Source organism: Triturus cristatus, chromosome 2_2 (genome assembly GCF_964204655.1).
Source record: "Triturus cristatus chromosome 2_2, aTriCri1.1, whole genome shotgun sequence".
Lineage (NCBI taxonomy): Eukaryota > Metazoa > Chordata > Amphibia > Caudata > Salamandridae > Triturus > Triturus cristatus.
The window spans coordinates 740,700,121-740,718,693 of record NC_140582.1 but is presented as its reverse complement, the minus strand read 5'-3'; positions in this window follow the sequence as shown (position 1 = coordinate 740,718,693).

Genomic DNA, 18,573 nt, shown 5'->3' with positions numbered 1-18,573 from the left:
TCCCAGCAGTGCCCTGAGACAGGAGGGGTGGGTGCAGAGTCCTCCCAGCAGTGCCCAGAGACAGGAGGGGTGGGTGCCTAACACTCCCAGCAGTGCCCTGAGACAGGAGGGGTGGGGGCCTATCACTCCCAGCAGTGCCCAGAGACAGGAGGGGTGGGTGCAGAGTCCTCCCAGCAGTGCCCAGAGAAGGGAGGGGTGGGTGCAGAGTCCTCCCAGCAGTGCCCAGACACAGGAGGGGTGGGTCCAGAGTCCTCCCAGCAGTGCCCAGAGACAGGAGGGGTGGGTGCAGAGTCCTCCCAGCAGTGCCCAGAGACAGGAGGGGTGGGTGCCTAACACTCCCAGCAGTGCCCTGAGACAGGAGGGGTGGGGGCCTATCACTCCCAGCAGTGCCCAGAGACAGGAGGGGTGGGTGCAGAGTCCTCCCAGCAGTGCCCAGAGACAGGAGGGGTGGGTGCAGAGTCCTCCCAGCAGTGCCCTGAGACAGGAGGGGTGGGTGCAGAGTCCTCCCAGCAGTGCCCAGACACAGGAGGGGTGGGTGCAGAGTCCTCCCAGCAGTGCCCAGAGACAGGAGGGGTGGGTGCAGAGTCCTTCCAGCAGTGCCCAGAGACAGGAGGGGTGGGTGCAGAGTCCTCCCAGAAGTGCCCTGAGACAGGAGGGGTGGGTGCCTAACACTCCCAGCAGTGCCCTGAGACAGGAGGGGTGGGTGCAGAGTCCTCCCAGCAGTGCCCTGAGACAGGAGGGTGGGTGCAGAGTCCTCCCAGCAGTGCCCAAAGACAGGAGGGGTGGGTGCCTAAGACTCCCAGCAGTGCCCCGAGACAGGAGGGGTGGGGGCCTATCACTCCCAGCAGTGCCCAGAGACAGGAGGGGTGGGTGCAGAGTCGTCCCAGCAGTGCCCAGAGACAGGAGGGGTGGGTGCAGAGTCCTCCCAGCAGTGCCCTGAGACAGGAGGGGTGGGTGCAGAGTCCTCCCAGCAGTGCCCAGAGACAGGAGGGGTGGGTGCCTAACACTCCCAGCAGTGCCCTGAGACAGGAGGGGTGGGGGCCTATCACTCCCAGCAGTGCCCAGAGACAGGAGGGGTGGGTGCAGAGTCCTCCCAGCAGTGCCCAGAGACAGGAGGGGTGGGTGCAGAGTCCTCCCAGCAGTGCCCAGAGACAGGAGGGGTGGGTGCAGAGTCCTCCCAGCAGTGCCCTGAGACAGGAGGGGTGGGTGCCTAACACTCCCAGCAGTGCCCTGAGACAGGAGGGGTGGGTGCAGAGTCCTCCCAGCAGTGCCCTGAGACAGGAGGGTGGGTGCAGAGTCCTCCCAGCAGTGCCCAGAGACAGGAGGGGTGGGTGCCTAACACTCCCAGCAGTGCCCTGAGACAGGAGGGGTGGGGGCCTATCACTCCCAGCAGTGCCCAGAGACAGGAGGGGTGGGTGCAGAGTCCTCCCAGCAGTGCCCAGAGACAGGAGGGGTGGGTGCAGAGTCCTCCCAGCAGTGCCCTGAGACAGGAGGGGTGGGTGCAGAGTCCTCCCAGCAGTGCCCAGAGACAGGAGGGGTGGGTGCCTAACACTCCCAGCAGTGCCCTGAGACAGAAGGGGTGGGGGCCTATCACTCCCAGCAGTGCCCAGAGACAGGAGGGGTGAGTGCAGAGTCCTCCCAGCAGTGCCCAGAGACAGGAGGGGTGGGTGCAGAGTCCTCCCAGCAGTGCCCTGAGACAGGAAGGTTGGGTGCAGAGTCCTCCCAGCAGTGCCCAGAGACAGGAGGGGTGGGTGCCTAACACTCCCAGCAGTGCCCTGAGACAGGAGGGGTGGGGGCCTATCACTCCCAGCAGTGCCCAGAGACAGGAGGGGTGGGTGCAGAGTCCTCCCAGCAGTGCCCAGAGACAGGAGGGGTGGGTGCCTAACACTCCCAGCAGTGCCCAGAGACAGGAGGGGTGGGGGCCTATCACTCCCAGCAGTGCCCAGAGACAGGAGGGGTGGGTGCAGAGTCCTCCCAGCAGTGCCCTGAGACAGGAAGGGTGGGTGCAGAGTCCTCCCAGCAGTGCCCTGAGACAGGAGGGGTGGTTGCAGAGTCCTCCCAGCAGTGCCCTGAGACAGGAGGGGTGGGTGCAGAGTCCTCCCAGCAGTGCCCAGAGACAGGAGGGGTGGGTGCCTAACACTCCCAGCAGTGCCCTGAGACAGGAGGGGTGGGGGCCTATCACTCCCAGCAGTGCCCAGAGACAGGAGGGGTGGGTGCAGAGTCCTCCCAGCAGTGCCCAGAGAAGGGAGGGGTGGGTGCAGAGTCCTCCCAGCAGTGCCCAGACACAGGAGGGGTGGGTCCAGAGTCCTCCCAGCAGTGCCCAGAGACAGGAGGGGTGGGTGCAGAGTCCTCCCAGCAGTGCCCAGAGACAGGAGGGGTGGGTGCCTAACACTCCCAGCAGTGCCCTGAGACAGGAGGGGTGGGGGCCTATCACTCCCAGCAGTGCCCAGAGACAGGAGGGGTGGGTGCAGAGTCCTCCCAGCAGTGCCCAGAGACAGGAGGGGTGGGTGCAGAGTCCTCCCAGCAGTGCCCTGAGACAGGAGGGGTGGGTGCAGAGTCCTCCCAGCAGTGCCCAGACACAGGAGGGGTGGGTGCAGAGTCCTCCCAGCAGTGCCCAGAGACAGGAGGGGTGGGTGCAGAGTCCTTCCAGCAGTGCCCAGAGACAGGAGGGGTGGGTGCAGAGTCCTCCCAGAAGTGCCCTGAGACAGGAGGGGTGGGTGCCTAACACTCCCAGCAGTGCCCTGAGACAGGAGGGGTGGGTGCAGAGTCCTCCCAGCAGTGCCCTGAGACAGGAGGGTGGGTGCAGAGTCCTCCCAGCAGTGCCCAAAGACAGGAGGGGTGGGTGCCTAAGACTCCCAGCAGTGCCCCGAGACAGGAGGGGTGGGGGCCTATCACTCCCAGCAGTGCCCAGAGACAGGAGGGGTGGGTGCAGAGTCGTCCCAGCAGTGCCCAGAGACAGAAGGGGTGGGTGCAGAGTCCTCCCAGCAGTGCCCTGAGACAGGAGGGGTGGGTGCAGAGTCCTCCCAGCAGTGCCCAGAGACAGGAGGGGTGGGTGCCTAACACTCCCAGCAGTGCCCTGAGACAGGAGGGGTGGGGGCCTATCACTCCCAGCAGTGCCCAGAGACAGGAGGGGTGGGTGCAGAGTCCTCCCAGCAGTGCCCAGAGACAGGAGGGGTGGGTGCAGAGTCCTCCCAGCAGTGCCCTGAGACAGGAGGGGTGGGTGCAGAGTCCTCCCAGCAGTGCCCAGAGATAGGAGGGGTGGGTGCCTAACACTCCCAGCAGTGCCCTGAGACAGGAGGGGTGGGTGCAGAGTCCTCCCAGCAGTGCCCTGAGACAGGAGGGTGGGTGCAGAGTCCTCCCAGCAGTGCCCAGAGACAGGAGGGGTGGGGGCCTATCACTCCCAGCAGTGCCCAGAGACAGGAGGGGTGGGTGCAGAGTCCTCCCAGCAGTGCCCAGAGACAGGAGGGGTGGGTGTCTAACACTCCCAGCAGTGCCCAGAGACAGGAGGGGTGGGGGCCTATCACTCCCAGCAGTGCCCAGAGACAGGAGGGGTGGGTGCAGAGTCCTCCCAGCAGTGCCCAGAGACAGGAGGGGTGGGTGCCTAACACTCCCAGCAGTGCCCAGAGACAGGAGGGGTGGGGGCCTATCACTCCCAGCAGTGCCCAGAGACAGGAGGGGTGGGTGCAGAGTCCTCCCAGCAGTGCCCTGAGACAGGAAGGGTGGGTGCAGAGTCCCCCCAGCAGTGCCCAGAGACAGGAGGGGTGGTTGCAGAGTCCTCCCAGCAGTGCCCTGAGACAGGAGGGGTGGGTGCAGAGTCCTCCCAGCAGTGCCCAGAGACAGGAGGGGTGGGTGCCTAACACTCCCAGCAGTGCCCTGAGACAGGAGGGGTGGGGGCCTATCACTCCCAGCAGTGCCCAGAGACAGGAGGGGTGGGTGCAGAGTCCTCCCAGCAGTGCCCAGATAAGGGAGGGGTGGGTGCAGAGTCCTCCCAGCAGTGCCCAGACACAGGAGGGGTGGGTCCAGAGTCCTCCCAGCAGTGCCCAGAGACAGGAGGGGTGGGTGCAGAGTCCTCCCAGCAGTGCCCAGAGACAGGAGGGGTGGGTGCCTAACACTCCCAGCAGTGCCCTGAGACAGGAGGGGTGGGGGCCTATCACTCCCAGCAGTGCCCAGAGACAGGAGGGGTGGGTGCAGAGTCCTCCCAGCAGTGCCCAGAGACAGGAGGGGTGGGTGCAGAGTCCTCCCAGCAGTGCCCTGAGACAGGAGGGTGGGTGCAGAGTCCTCCCAGCAGTGCCCAGAGACAGGAGGGGTGGGTGCCTAACACTCCAAGCAGTGCCCCGAGACAGGAGGGGTGGGGGCCTATCACTCCCAGCAGTGCCCAGAGACAGGAGGGGTGGGTGCAGAGTCCTCCCAGCAGTGCCCAGAGACAGGAGGGGTGGGTGCAGAGTCCTCCCAGCAGTGCCCTGAGACAGGAGGGGTTGGTGCAGAGTCCTCCCAGCAGTGCCCAGAGACAGGAGGGGTGGGTGCCTAACACTCCCATCAGTGCCCTGAGACAGGAGGGGTGGGGGCCTATCACTCCCAGCAGTGCCCAGAGACAGGAGGGGTGGGTGCAGAGTCCTCCCAGCAGTGCCCAGAGACAGGAGGGGTGGGTGCAGAGTCCTCCCAGCAGTGCCCTGAGACAGGAGGGGTGGGTGCAGAGTCCTCTCAGCAGTGCCCAGAGACAGGAGGGGTGGGTGCAGAGTCCTCCCAGCAGTGCCCAGAGACAGGAGGGGTGGGGGCCTATCACTCCCAGCAGTGCCCAGAGACAGGAGGGGTAGGTGCAGAGTCCTCCCAGCAGTGCCCAGAGACAGGAGGGGTGGGTGTCTAACACTCCCAGCAGTGCCCAGAGACAGGAGGGGTGGAGGCCTATCACTCCCAGCAGTGCCCAGAAACAGGAGGGGTGGGTGCAGAGTCCTCCCAGCAGTGCCCTGAGACAGGAAGGGTGGGTGCAGAGTCCCCCCAGCAGTGCCCAGAGACAGGAGGGGTGGTTGCAGAGTCCTCCCAGCAGTGCCCAGAGACAGGAGGGGTGGTTGCAGAGTCCTCCCAGCAGTGTCCTGAGACAGGAGGGGTGGGTTCAGAGTTCTCCCAGCAGTATCCAGAGACAGGAGGGGTGGGTGCCTAACACTCCCAGCAGTGCCCTGAGACAGGAGGGGTGGGGGCCTATCACTCCCAGCAGTGCCCAGAGACAGGAGGGGTGGGTGCAGAGTCCTCCCAGCAGTGCCCAGAGACAGGAGGGGTGGGTGCAAAGTCCTCCCAGCAGTGCCCAGACACAGGAGGGGTGGGTCCAGAGTCCTCCCAGCAGTGCCCAGAGACAGGAGGGGTGGGTGCAGTGTCCTCCCAGCAGTGCCCTGAGACAGGAGGGGTGGGTGCAGAGTCCTCCCAGCAGTGCCCAGAAACAGGAGGGGTGGGTGCCTAACACTCCCAGCAGTGCCCTGAGACAGAAGGGGTGGGGGCCTATCACTCCCAGCAGTGCCAAGAGACAGGAGGGGTGGGTGCAGAGTCCTCCCAGCAGTGCCCAGAGACAGGAGGGGTGGGTGCAGAGTCCTCCCAGCAGTGCCCTGAGACAGGAGGGTTGGGTGCAGAGTCGTCCCAGCAGTGCCCAGACACAGGAGGGGTGGGTGCAGAGTCCTCCCAGCAGTGCCCAGCGACAGGAGGGGTGGGTGCAGAGTCCTCCCAGCAGTGCCCAGAGACAGGAGGGGTGGGTGCCTAACACTCCCAGCAGTGCCCTGAGACAGGAGGGGTGGGGGCCTATCACTCCCAGCAGTGCCCAGAGACAGGAGGGGTGGGTGCAGAGTCCTCCCAGCAGTGCCCAGAGACAGGAGGGGTGGGTGCCTAACACTCCCAGCAGTGCCCTGAGACAGGAGGGGTGGGGGCCTATCACTCCCAGCAGTGCCCAGAGGCAGGAGGGGTGGGTGCAGAGTCCTCCCAGCAGTGCCCAGAGACAGGAGGGGTGGGTGCAGAGTCCTCCCAGCAGTGCCCTGAGACAGGAGGGGTGGGTGCAGAGTCCTCCCAGCAGTGCCCTGAGACAGGAGGGGTGGGTGCAGAGTCCTCCTAGCTGTGCCCAGAGACAGGAGGGGTGGGTGCCTAACACTCCCAGCAGTGCCCTGAGACAGGAGGGGTGGGGGCCTATCACTCCCAGCAGTGCCCAGAGACAGGAGGGGTGGGTGCAGTGTCCTCCCAGCAGTGCCCTGAGACAGGAGGGGTGGGTGCCTAACACTCCCAGCAGTGCCCAGAGACAGGAGGGGTGGGTGCAGAGTCCTCCCAGCAGTGCCCTGAGACAGGAGGGGTGGGTGCAGAGTCCTCCCAGCAGTGCCCAGAGACAGGAGGGGTGGGTGCCTAACACTCCCAGCAGTGCCCTGAGACGACAGGAGGGGTGGGGGCCTATCACTCCCAGCAGTGCCCAGACAGGAGGGGTGGGTGCAGAGTCCTCCCAGCAGTGCCCAGAGACAGGAGGGGTGGGTGCAGAGTCCTCCCAGCAGTGCCCTGAGACAGGAGGGGTGGGTGCAGAGTCCTCCCAGCAGTGCCCAGAGACAGGAGGGGTGGGTGCCTAACACTCCCAGCAGTGCCCTGAGACAGGAGGGGTGGGGGCCTATCACTCCCAGCAGTGCCCAGAGACAGGAGGGGTGGGTGCAGAGTCCTCCCAGCAGTGCCCAGAGACAGGAGGGGTGGGTGCAGAGTCCTCCCAGCAGTGCCCTGAGACAGGAGGGGTGGGTGCAGAGTCCTCCCAGCAGTGCCCAGAGACAGGAGGGGTGGGTGCCTAACACTCCCAGCAGTGTCCTGAGACAGGAGGGGTGGGTGCAGAGTCCTCCCAGCAGTGCCCAGAGACAGGAGGGTTGGGTGCCTAACACTCCCAGCAGTGCCCATGGAACGCAAAGGGTGGAGTAGCCACAGATACCATGCCCACAAAGGTCAGTCAGGTGCACAAAGACCCTGCAGTACATGTACAACATGTGTGCGGGGCTGGGAGTATACGCATGCATAGGGCCAAAAAGAAAACATGTACACATGAAGTCATGTCAATAGTCCACATACACAAGTACAATGACTACCAAGGATGCCACGAATGATGCAGGTGGAGAATGGCTCAGCATGCATGTGCAAAGTTGAAGTAGTCCGTCACACACCAAGCTAATGTACACACAGCTCGGCGCTAAATATTGTGAACACCCTGCAGGGAAGAAGTCAGGGTAGACAGAGGAAGGAAAACACCTTGGGACAATAGCAACATGCTGCAACTGCTTACATGAATTGAGAACGCTAGCTAACACCGTGTGATGGCACACAGATCCCATGGTCCCCCCTATGAGCAGCACACTACTACATTTCCCACACACCCAACACATGAACACCACCCACAACCATGTAGCAGCCCCACCAACAGCAATGCCAGCAAAGCAGGAGTGTTCCAAGGGCAAAAAATAAATAGCTTTATTCAGCATGATCCAAAAACTGGTATGTAGTAAGTTCAATATTTACAAAGCCCATAGGGCAGTCCAGGAGTCACAGCTGGATGGGGGACACAGTGGGATGCGTGTCCCCTAGCTTGCCTGCACAGTTACAAGCCGTTGTCTTCCACAGGGGTGATGGCATCAAGTGGGGGGGAAGGAACAGGCACCGCAGGGACAGGAGGGCGAAGGGTAGGCGACGTGGGTGCAGGGATGGAGGACTCCACCACAGGGGGTGGGGCAGGGCCAAAGGTGGATTCTAGGAGCACGCTGCACACCTCGGCAAGGTCCTCCAGGGACTCCCCTGCACCCGAAGGAACCACAGGCCCCAAGGAGGGGGGGGTCAGAGGGATGGGTCGCAGCGCCACTGGGGGAGGGTGTTGTTGGACCCGGCCTTGTAGAATGGCCCTCCGTGCCCCCGCACCACCGAAACCTGGTACCTACAGCCCAAGCACACGGCCCAGCCGAACCTCCCCACCAGGACACACGCACCGACCCGGACATCCCCGTCCCTGGCCTCTCTCCTTTCGGCCACCCCGGGCCCGCGTGCCCACTTCATGCACCAAGATGGCCGCCCGGCCCCAGCGCGACCCGGGCCTAGAGGCGCCACTCCGGCTGGAGGACATCACGCTTCCAGGGGATGAGAGAGGGAGGAGCAGTTTCTATCGCACCTCTGAACTCCCCCGGGACGATGGGTTTCGATCAGCCCTCCGGCCTCCCTGAGGGCTGGCTCCATGCCTGCTGGGTGTCTGGGACTCCTCCCGACCCGGCCCTGAAAGGATCAAAAGACAATAGCAGGAAATCCCGACAAGCGACCCCCAGGTGACAAGACCCCTGCCTGCACAGACTCCGACATCAAAGAGGGGTCGACCTATAACAAGGGGTGCTCTGGGTCTGTCCGGCAGATTCGACGCTGGAACAACGAGAGCCTGCCGACGTGGTCGCGGCTCCTGGAACTTGAACCCACCTGAGCCCTGCTGAGTGACTCGCGGCTCCCTGAAGATCGTAAGACCTCCGAACTTGTACCTGAGCCCTGCTGAGTGACTCGCGGCTCCCTGAAGATCGTAAGACCTCCGAACTTGTACCTGAGCCCTGCTGAGTGACTCGCGGCTCCCTGAAGATCGTAAGACCTCCGAACTTGTACCTGAGCCCTGCTGAGTGACTCGCGGCTCCCTGAAGATCGTAAGACCTCCGAACCTGTACCTGAGCCCGCTGAGTGACTCGCGGCTCCAACCGACTCTCACGGTCCCGCCGGACCCCGACTACAACATCGTATCCCCCAGCTCGAGGATTGTGAGCTGTGCGCCGGATACGTCCCTGCTTGAACCTTTACCAGAGACTGTCCCGCTACCCCCTACCCCTTCCGAGAATCTTGAGCCCGTGCTCACCTTGTACATATTTGCAGTGATAACCTACTTGATAAAGATTGTTTTCTCAGAATACCCGGTGTGGTCACTCTGTGTCGTGTGGTGCCAGAAGTACGATCCTAGATACGAGATTCCTCCCCCTGGGGAGTCTCCCGCCAGCGCCCGGCTACGATACCTTGAGGGTGGGACTCAGGGTAGTCAGGACCCCTTCCAGGCTCCTCTGAGGTCGCCGTCTAACATTGGTGGCAAGCGACGGGATTCGGGCCCATCACCTAGAGATCGTACCGTGAACAACGGAAGCACTACCGACAAAGATGGCAGAAGGAAGCGCCGTGAGCCCTGCAGAAACCAGCGCCAACAGGGTGTTCCAGGTGGAGCAGCTAGAAGAATACACACACAAGGAGCTAAAGCAATTTTGCAAAGAACTTAAAATCGCTACCACTGGTCTCAACACTAAAGAGGATTTGCAGAAAGCACTGAAAACTTGGGTGGAGACCGGGGCCTCCCGCCCGGAAGGCACGGGGGAGCGCCCCGACGAAGCCAAACCCCCCCAAAGTGGAAGCAGTAGCAATCAGGTGCGAGGCATCGTACCGGACGGGGGCCTATCCCCGGAAGAGCTCGCGGACAGAGAGAGAAGCCGCAATCATGAACTCGAGTTAGCCAAACTCAAAATCGAGGGCGAATTGAAGTTAGCGGAAAAAAAGCTAGCAGTAGAGCAAATGCGTGTACAAGGCGAACTAGAAGAAAAGAAGCTCCAACGGGAGCACGAAGGAAGGAAGCTCCAACTAGAGCACGAACGCAGCTTGAAAGAAATCGAGCTCAAGGCCAGAAGCGAGGAAGAAGGCCCCCGGGAAACCGAGAGACGGCCTCCCCAGCGGAACAGAAGGTCCACATCCCCAAGGATGTGGTCAAGGAATATTATAAAAACGATGACATTCAGCAATGGTTCAGGGCCTACGAGGTCGCCATGACCTCCCATCGGATCCCGCAGAAGGATTGGGGGGCGGGGTTGTGGGGGCGGTTTCTGAGCGAAGGAAGGGACACCCTGCTCGACCTACCCCTCTCCCTGCAGACCTCCTACAGCCACATGAAAGAGGCTCTACTCACAAGATACGGCCTCACCCCAGAAATGTACCGTCAGCGATTCCGGGACTGCCGGAAGGTCCCGGGCACCACCTGGGTGGAGTATGTAAACTTTTTCAGTCGGGCCTTCGATGGGTGGATCAAGGGCAGCAAAGTCACCACCCTGGCCGAACTCACTGACCTCATGTTGTGGGAACATCTGGCTGCGAACTGCTTCATAGAACTACGTCAGCATCTGCTTGACAGCAAGCTCACAGATCCCCGGAAGCTGGCTGTGGAGGCCGACCGCTGGACCAACACCCGGGTCTCCCGGGGCATGGTAGGAGAGTACCCCCGAGCCGGTCAGGGACCACCCCGCCAGAGAGGGAGAGGGAACCAGGGAGGGCCGAGAGAGTCCCAGCCTAGCCCCCCGAAGACACAACCTCCACCTTTCCCGGCGCCCCCCCCACCGGTGACAGGGCCCCCTGGGAGACGGGGACACCGGGTGACCGTCACATGTTTCCGTTGCCAGAAACCCGGGCACTACGCCAATGACCCAGAGTGCCCCATGGCCACCCAAGTCTCCCCTACCACCCCTGCGAGACAGATAGCCAACGTAGCTCTGGGGGAGGAGGTTGAGGAAGCCGAGGAGTGGGAACCCGCAGCAATGTCCCTAGTATCCCTGGGAGATAGAGAGATGATCCCTGGTAGCCTCCTACCCTCCAACACACAGAAATACGGGCAGCTCGTCAAGATCAATGGCCACCAGGTAGAGGCCCTGCGGGACACCGGGGCCAGTATCACCGGTGTCCTCAGGCACCTAGTACCCGAGGAGCAGATCCTCCCCAACGTCTTTTGCCCCGTAATATCCGCAGACAATAGAGAAAGTATGTGTCAGGTAGCCCTGGTGCCGTTTGAGTGGGGAGGGGTGATAGGTAAACTCAAGGTGGCCGTAAGAACCTCCCAGCCGGTCGACTGCCTCTTAGGGAACGACCTAGAGAGTTCTCCCTGGAAGCACGTCGAGCGCAAGGCCCACCTAGGAATGATGGGACTCCCCGAGTGGGTGTGCGCCACCACCCGATCTATGTCAGCCCGGCTCACTCCCCGGAGAGAAGTCGAGAACACCCCGATCGAAGAGACCAGTATAGTCCCCGCCGAGGGTCCTCCCGTCCCCCCAGCAGAAGGGTCCGTCGCCCGCGACGAACCCACACCATCTGACCCCGCCCCGGTCCCCGAGTTGGGAGATCTACCCGAGTTGGCCCATTGGCGCCACGAGGGCGGGCCCACTCGGGAAGAGTTTTGCCGGGAGCAAGCCAATTGTCCTTCCCTGGTCGGACTGCGGCGCCAGGCCGAGGGCCAAGCCGCAGGTGACCCGACCGGGACACACCGAATCTATTGGGAAAATAGCATCTTGTACAGTGAGTAGAAGTCGGTGGAGCTGGGATCCGGACGGGTACTGGTGGTACCCCTCCGCTTCCGAGATTTCCTCCTGGGCTTAGCCCACGACGTCCCCCTCGCCGGCCACCTGGGTCAGGACAAGACCTACAGCCGACTCGTGACCCATTTTTACTGGCCTAGAATGAGAGCAGCGGTAGAAGCCCACTGCAAGTCCTGCCCCACGTGCCAGGCTAGTGGGAAGAGTGGGGGGAAGTGCAAGGCTCCCCTCCAACCCTTCCCGGTCGTCAGTACCCCTTTTGAACGAGTCGGAATCGACATCGTGGGACCACTGGACCCCCCCACCTCCCAAGGCCACCGTTTCATCTTGGCCCTCGTGGACCACGCCACCCGCTATCCTGAGGCTATTCCCCTACGCACCATTACGGCCCCCGTGGTGGGCCGGGCCCTGATGGGGATCTTTTCCAGGGTGGGTTTTCCCCGCGAGGTCGTGAGCGATCGCAGCACTAATTTTATCTCGAAGTATATGACGTCCCTGTGGCAACAATGTGGGGTGTCCTATAAGTTCACCACCCCGTACCATCCCCAAGGGAACGGCCTAGTAGAAAGGTTTAATAGGACTTTGAAAGGGATGATCGCTGGCCTAGAAGAGCCCCTCCGGCGTAAGTGGGACGTCCTGCTCCCCTACCTCTTGTTCGCTTACCGGGAGGTCCCCCAGAAGTCCTTAGGGTTCAGCCCGTTTGAATTACTCTATGGACACCCCGTCCGAGGTCCCCTCAGTTTGGTTAAGGAAGGGTGGGAGGCAGCACCCCAGACCACCCCCCGAGATGTGTTCCAATACGTCCTGGCCCTCCGAAACCAGACCAGGAAGTTCCGAGAACTGGCCGAGGCCAACCTGGAGGCAAGTCAAGAGGAGATGAAGCGCTGGTACGACCAGAATGCCACTCTGGTCGAGTTCCAGCCGGGCCAGCAGGTGTGGGTCATGGCCCCCGTGAAGCCTGGCGCCCTCCAGGACCGATGGACTGGGCCCTACAAAGTGGTTGAGCGGAAGAGCGAAGTCACATACTTGGTGGACGTCCAGTCACCTCGGGATCCCCTCCGGGTCCTGCACGTGAACCGCCTCAAGCCTCACTTCCAGCGGACAGAACTGAGCCTCCTGCTGGCCACTGATGACGGGGCCGAAGATGAGTCGGATCCCCTCCCGGACCTCCTGTGTGTCAAGGAGCAGGATGGCTCCATGGAAGGAGTGAACCTCTCCCCAGCCCTCACTGCCCAGCAACAAGCGGACTGCCGCCAGCTCCTAAGACAATTTTCCGACCTCTTCTCCCTGACCCCCCGGGTCACCAACTGGTGTGTTCATGACGTGGACACCGGGGACAGCCCGCCGGTGAGACACCGAGCCTACCGGGTTCCTGACCGGGTCCGGTCCTGCATTCAAGCGGAAGTCTCGAAGATGTTGACCCTGGGGGTGATCGAGCCCTCTGACAGTCCCTGGGCCAGCCCCGTGGTCCTGGTCCCGAAGGCAGCGGCCCCCGGTGTCGCCCCCGAGCTCCGATTCTGCGTGGACTACCGGGGGCTCAATGACGTTACCCGAGCCGATGCCCACCCCATTCCACGAGCCGACGAACTCATTGACCGACTAGGGGCAGCCCGGTTCCTCAGCACATTCGACCTCACCTGCGGATACTGGCAGATTGCGCTCACCGAAGGGGCCAAGGAGCGGTCCGCTTTCTCCACCCCCGATGGGCACTACCGCTTCCGCGTAATGCCCTTCGGGATGAAAAATGCCCGGCCACTTTCCAGCGACTGGTGAATAGGGTCCTGGCCGGGCTAGAACAATTCAGCGCGGCATATCTGGATGACATCGCTGTCTTCAGTTCAGAGTGGAGTGAGCACCTCCAGCACCTCCGGAGGGTGCTAACCGCCCTGCGCCAGGCAGGCCTCACAGTAAAAGCCAGCAAGTGCCAGATCGGGCAAGGATCCGTGGTCTACTTGGGGCACCAGGTCGGGAGTGGCCAGGTCGCCCCTCTACAGCCAAAGATCGACGCCATCCTGGCCTGGGAACCACCCATCACCCAGACGGAGGTCCGAGCCTTTCTGGGACTCACGGGCTACTACCGAAGATTCATTCGGGGGTATGGCAGCCTTGTCGGCCCTCTCACAGAACTCACGTCTAAAAGACAGCCAAAGAAAGTGCAGTGGACGGCTGCCTGCCAGGAAGCTTTCGATGCCCTAAAAAAGGCCATGTGTACTGCCCCCGTCCTCCAGGCTCCCGACTACGCCAAGGAGTTCATAGTCCAGACCGATGCCTCCGAGCATGGCATTGGGGCCGTCCTGTCCCAAGTAAATGACCAAGGCCTAGACCAGCCCGTCGCCTTCCTCAGTCGGCGGCTGTTGCCCCGGGAACAGAGATGGAGCACCATAGAGCGCGAAGCCTTTGCCGTGGTCTGGGCACTCAAAAAGCTACGACCCTACCTGTTCGGCACCCATTTCAGAGTCCAAACTGACCATCGGCCCTTGCGATGGCTCATGCAGATGCGAGGAGAAAACCCCAAGCTACTGCGGTGGTCAATCTCCCTCCAGGGCATGGATTTCACCGTGGAACACCGCCCTGGTACGGACCACGCCAATGCTGACGGCCTCTCCCGGTTCTTCCGCCTCAGCGAAGAGAACCCCCCAAGCTGATGGGCAGTTCTCTCCGGCTTCCAGCTGGGGGGGACGCGTGTTGGACCCGGCCTCGTAGAATGGCCCTCCGTGCCCCCGCACCACCGAAACCTGGTACCTACAGCCCAAGCACACGGCCCAGCCGAACCTCCCCACCAGGACACACGCACCGACCCGGACATCCCCGTCCCTGGCCTCTCTCCTTTCGGCCACCCCGGGCCCGCGTGCCCACTTCATGCACCAAGATGGCCGCCCGGCCCCAGCGCGACCCGGGCCTAGAGGCGCCACTCCGGCTGGAGGACATCACGCTTCCAGGGGATGAGAGAGGGAGGAGCAGTTTCTATCGCACCTCTGAACTCCCCCGGGACGATGGGTTTCGATCGGCCCTCCGGCCTCCCTGAGGGCTGGCTCCATGCCTGCTGGGTGTCTGGGACTCCTCCCGACCCGGCCCTGAAAGGATCAAAAGACAATAGCAGGAAATCCCGACAAGCGACCCCCAGGTGACAAGACCCCTGCCTGCACAGACTCCGGACATCAAAGAGGGGTCGACCTATAACAAGGGGTGCTCTGGGTCTGTCCGGCAGATTCGACGCTGGAACAACGAGAGCCTGCCAACGTGGTCGCGGCTCCTGGAACTTGAACCCACCTGAGCCCTGCTGAGTGACTCGCGGCTCCCTGAAGATCGTAAGACCTCCGAACTTGTACCTGAGCCCTGCTGAGTGACTCGCGGCTCCCTGAAGATCGTAAGACCTCCGAACTTGTACCTGAGCCCTGCTGAGTGACTCGCGGCTCCCTGAAGATCGTAAGACCTCCGAACTTGTACCTGAGCCCTGCTGAGTGACTCGCGGCTCCCTGAAGATCGTAAGACCTCCGAACCTGCACCTGAGCCCGCTGAGTGACTCGCGGCTCCAACCGACTCTCACGGTCCCGCCGGACCCCGACTACAACATCGTATCCCCCAGCTCGAGGATTGTGAGCTGTGCGCCGGATACGTCCCTGCTTGAACCTTTACCAGAGACTGTCCCGCTACCCCCTACCCCTTCCGAGACTCTTGAGCCCGTGCTCACCTTGTACATATTTGCAGTGATAACCTACTTGATAAAGATTGTTTTCTCAGAATACCCGGTGTGGTCACTCTGTGTCGTGTGGTGCCAGAAGTACGATCCTAGATACGAGATTCCTCCCCCTGGGGAGTCTCCCGCCAGCGCCCGGCTACGATACCTTGAGGGTGGGACTCAGGGTAGTCAGGACCCCTTCCAGGCTCCTCTGAGGTCGCCGTCTAACAGGTTTTGACAGGGGGGGGGACTCAAGCACCCTGACCGTGGACTTCTTTGACCGCTTGCGGGGTGGTGTCACTGTGGGGCTCAGGGACAGAGCGGCCATGAAGGAGTCTTTGGGGGAGATGTGGCCAGGAGAGCTGAGGGGAGGGGATTTGGAGGGAGTGGATTGGGTGGAATGCGGACTCCCACTCTGGCTGCGTGTCACACGTTTGCCCCCGACCCAGTGGGTGTGCCTACTTCACCCTGTGTGTGCGTGTCAGGAGGTGTGCAGCAGACCTTCCCTGCTGGTGTGGTGCCTGTGTCTGTTGTGGTGGGTGCATGCTTACGTCTGTGTGTATGTGGGACAGGCATGGGAGTGGGAAGTGTGGAAGGAGCAGGGGTAGGGGGTGGGACGTAGCGCTCCAGGAGACCCACTGCTGCAGTCAGTGTGGAGTCTATGGACCTCAGCAAGTTGCGTTGGTCAGCCTGCGATGAATGAATGCCCTCCAAGTATGCCTCCATGTTGTTGAGGACCTGGCTGTGGCCATGGAGGACATTAAGGATCGCAGTCTGACCAATCTGCAACTGCCGCTGGATGTCCACAGACTCAGCATTGGCGGCAGCAGTGGAGACAGGGGCAGGGGGTGCGGTGCCTGGCAGGAAGGAGACATGTGGTGACCGGGCACGTTGGGAAGGGACACGAGCAAGTGGGAGGCGGCTGATGCCAATGGAGGGGGCGGTGCGAGATGTAGGGCTGCTGTCAGATGGTGGTGCAGCCACCGCCCACTCGGAGAGATCATCCTCAGACCCGTCAGCTTCATACTCTGTTGTGCCAGTCGACAGGTCCCCGGGTTCACTCTCCTCCGCCTCTGTCCCACTCGAAGTGCCAGGCAGGATGCCACCGCTGGCACTGGTGCTCGGTCCCTCCGCGCCGTCTGTGTCCATGTCTCCCTCCGTGTCCCCCGACGATGCTGTGGGCAGGGTGAAGAGACAGAAATTAATCACCTGTATACATATGTCACATGAGTCAAATCTACTTAGGTCACAGTGCAAAGCCTGAAACTAAGGAAGAGTTACAACTACAAAACAAGGTACATAGGTAGGCCCTGCAAGACACAGTTGTGTGACCCACCATGCCATGGAAAAACTATGGAGAGCATGACACAATAGCAAATGAGATGACATGGAATTTTGACTGAGGAGCAAGGCCCTGGGGACAATCCAGCACTGGATCTGCACCACACAGCGTGGCAGGCAATAGGGATGAGCAGGGACCACATCCAGGAACTAGAGGCACATGCAGCATAGGTAATACTGATAACATGCCCACCCTGACTGGCACAATGCACCTTGAGTGTATGTCCAGACAAACATCTCACACTGGCCAGTCCTAGCAAGGAGATGACAGGTCTTGACAGGTATGCCATGCCCCCACCACCCACCCCCTACATGAGACAAATCTGTGGAGACACAGGAAGCACTTACATCTCTTAGTCAGGGTGAAATACACATGGGATGCAAAACTTCAAAATTGCACACAAACTACCCAAGGTGCGGCAGTCCAAATTATCATGTACATCAGATGATTGCAACAAGACACAAAGGCAATGGCCACCGTGAGTATGTAATAGGAAAATCAGGTTAGGCTGTACAGTGGACACTTGTAATACATCTCACGTCAATATACATGGTGCCAGGGGACAATGGCACAGAGCACAACCTATGCTGTAGACACAGAGATTGTCGACATTCTCGGATTACACACATGAGACCTAGGAAAAGATGCCCCTGGGGACAGTAGTGGCCACACAACTCCATGCTCCTGAATGGGAATGACTGCAACACACGCTAACATCCCTGCACTATGCGTAACGCACAATCATGCACATCATGTCACAGGCCACCACATGGGACATGCCTGCTGGAAGGCCTCGCACTCGAGAGATTAACTCCCATGTCTGGAATCAGCATTAGTGCCAACTTACATGGAACCCACAAGTCCAGAACTGGACAGGGCACAGGCAAGGTCACTAAACCTGTTACACACCACCCCCACACATTATGCTGCAGGCATTGTACACTTGGAGAAGGTGTCAGGCTACATCACTTTGTGATGGAGTGACTACACAGAGATCAGGGAACACATTGCAAGGTGGGGAAGGGAGGCAGGAGAGCCCTGCAACACTGTGGGTAACAGGATCTGCACAGCACCATAAACCCTGGAAGTGTATCCATGGAACAGTGCACTTACAAATGCTGGTGAAACACAACAAACACACACATGTACCTACCCCCTTCCGGCTGCTGCATCTCCTGTAGGCGCCTGTCCAAGTCAGGAAAGACCACCGCCAGCACACGTTTCTGGATGTGGGAGAGACGGCGGCGCCCGCGGTTCTTATGGCTCTCAGGTGAGTCCCCCAGCAGGACCCGTGCGATCCTCCGCGTCCAGCACCGGATATCCTGCCAGCGTTTCCTCACCTGGGACAGGCGCCGCTTCCGACCATCCGCACTCCTCACGGTGCTGACGGCGTCCAGCCATATCTTCTCCTTGGCAGAGGCGTCTACCTGTGAGGATGGACAAGTGACACTACATCAATACACCTGGCACATGTCACAGGGACACAGATTAGAACACATTTGCTGTTTACAACAAGGCATAGTATGCATCCAACGCATTGCACCTTTGTCATAGGGACATGATCCTCTGGGGGAAGGCCAAAAGCAGTACGTGCCATTGAAAGGACACAGATGGAATGAGGGCAACTACACAATGAATGATCCAGGCCCACACTGTGCATCACACCCACCCCTCCTGTCTCAGGGCACTGCTGGGAGGACTCTGCACACACCCCTCCTGTCTCAGGGCACTGCTGGGAGTGATAGGCCCCCACCCCCCCTGTCTCAGGGCACTGCTGGGAGTGACAGGCCCCCACCCCCCCTGTCTCAGGGCACTGCTGGGAGGACTCTGCACACACCCCTCCTGTCTCAGGGCACTGCTGGGAGGACTCTGCACACACCCCTCCTGTCTCAGGGCACTGCTGGGAGTATTAGGGCCCCACCCCCCCTGTCTCAGGGCACTGCTGGGAGGACTCTGCACACACCCCTCCTGTCTCAGGGCACTGCTGGGAGGACTCTGCACACACCCCTCCTGTCTCAGGGCACTGCTGGGAGAACTCTGCACACACCCCTCCTGTCTCAGGGCACTGCTGGGAGTGATAGGCCCCCACCCCCTGTCTCAGAGCACTGCTGGGAGTGATAGGCCCCAACCCCTCCTGTCTCAGGGCACTGCTGGGAGACATCAGGCATTCCCCCCCCTGGGACCCCCCCTACAGTACATTGCATGTG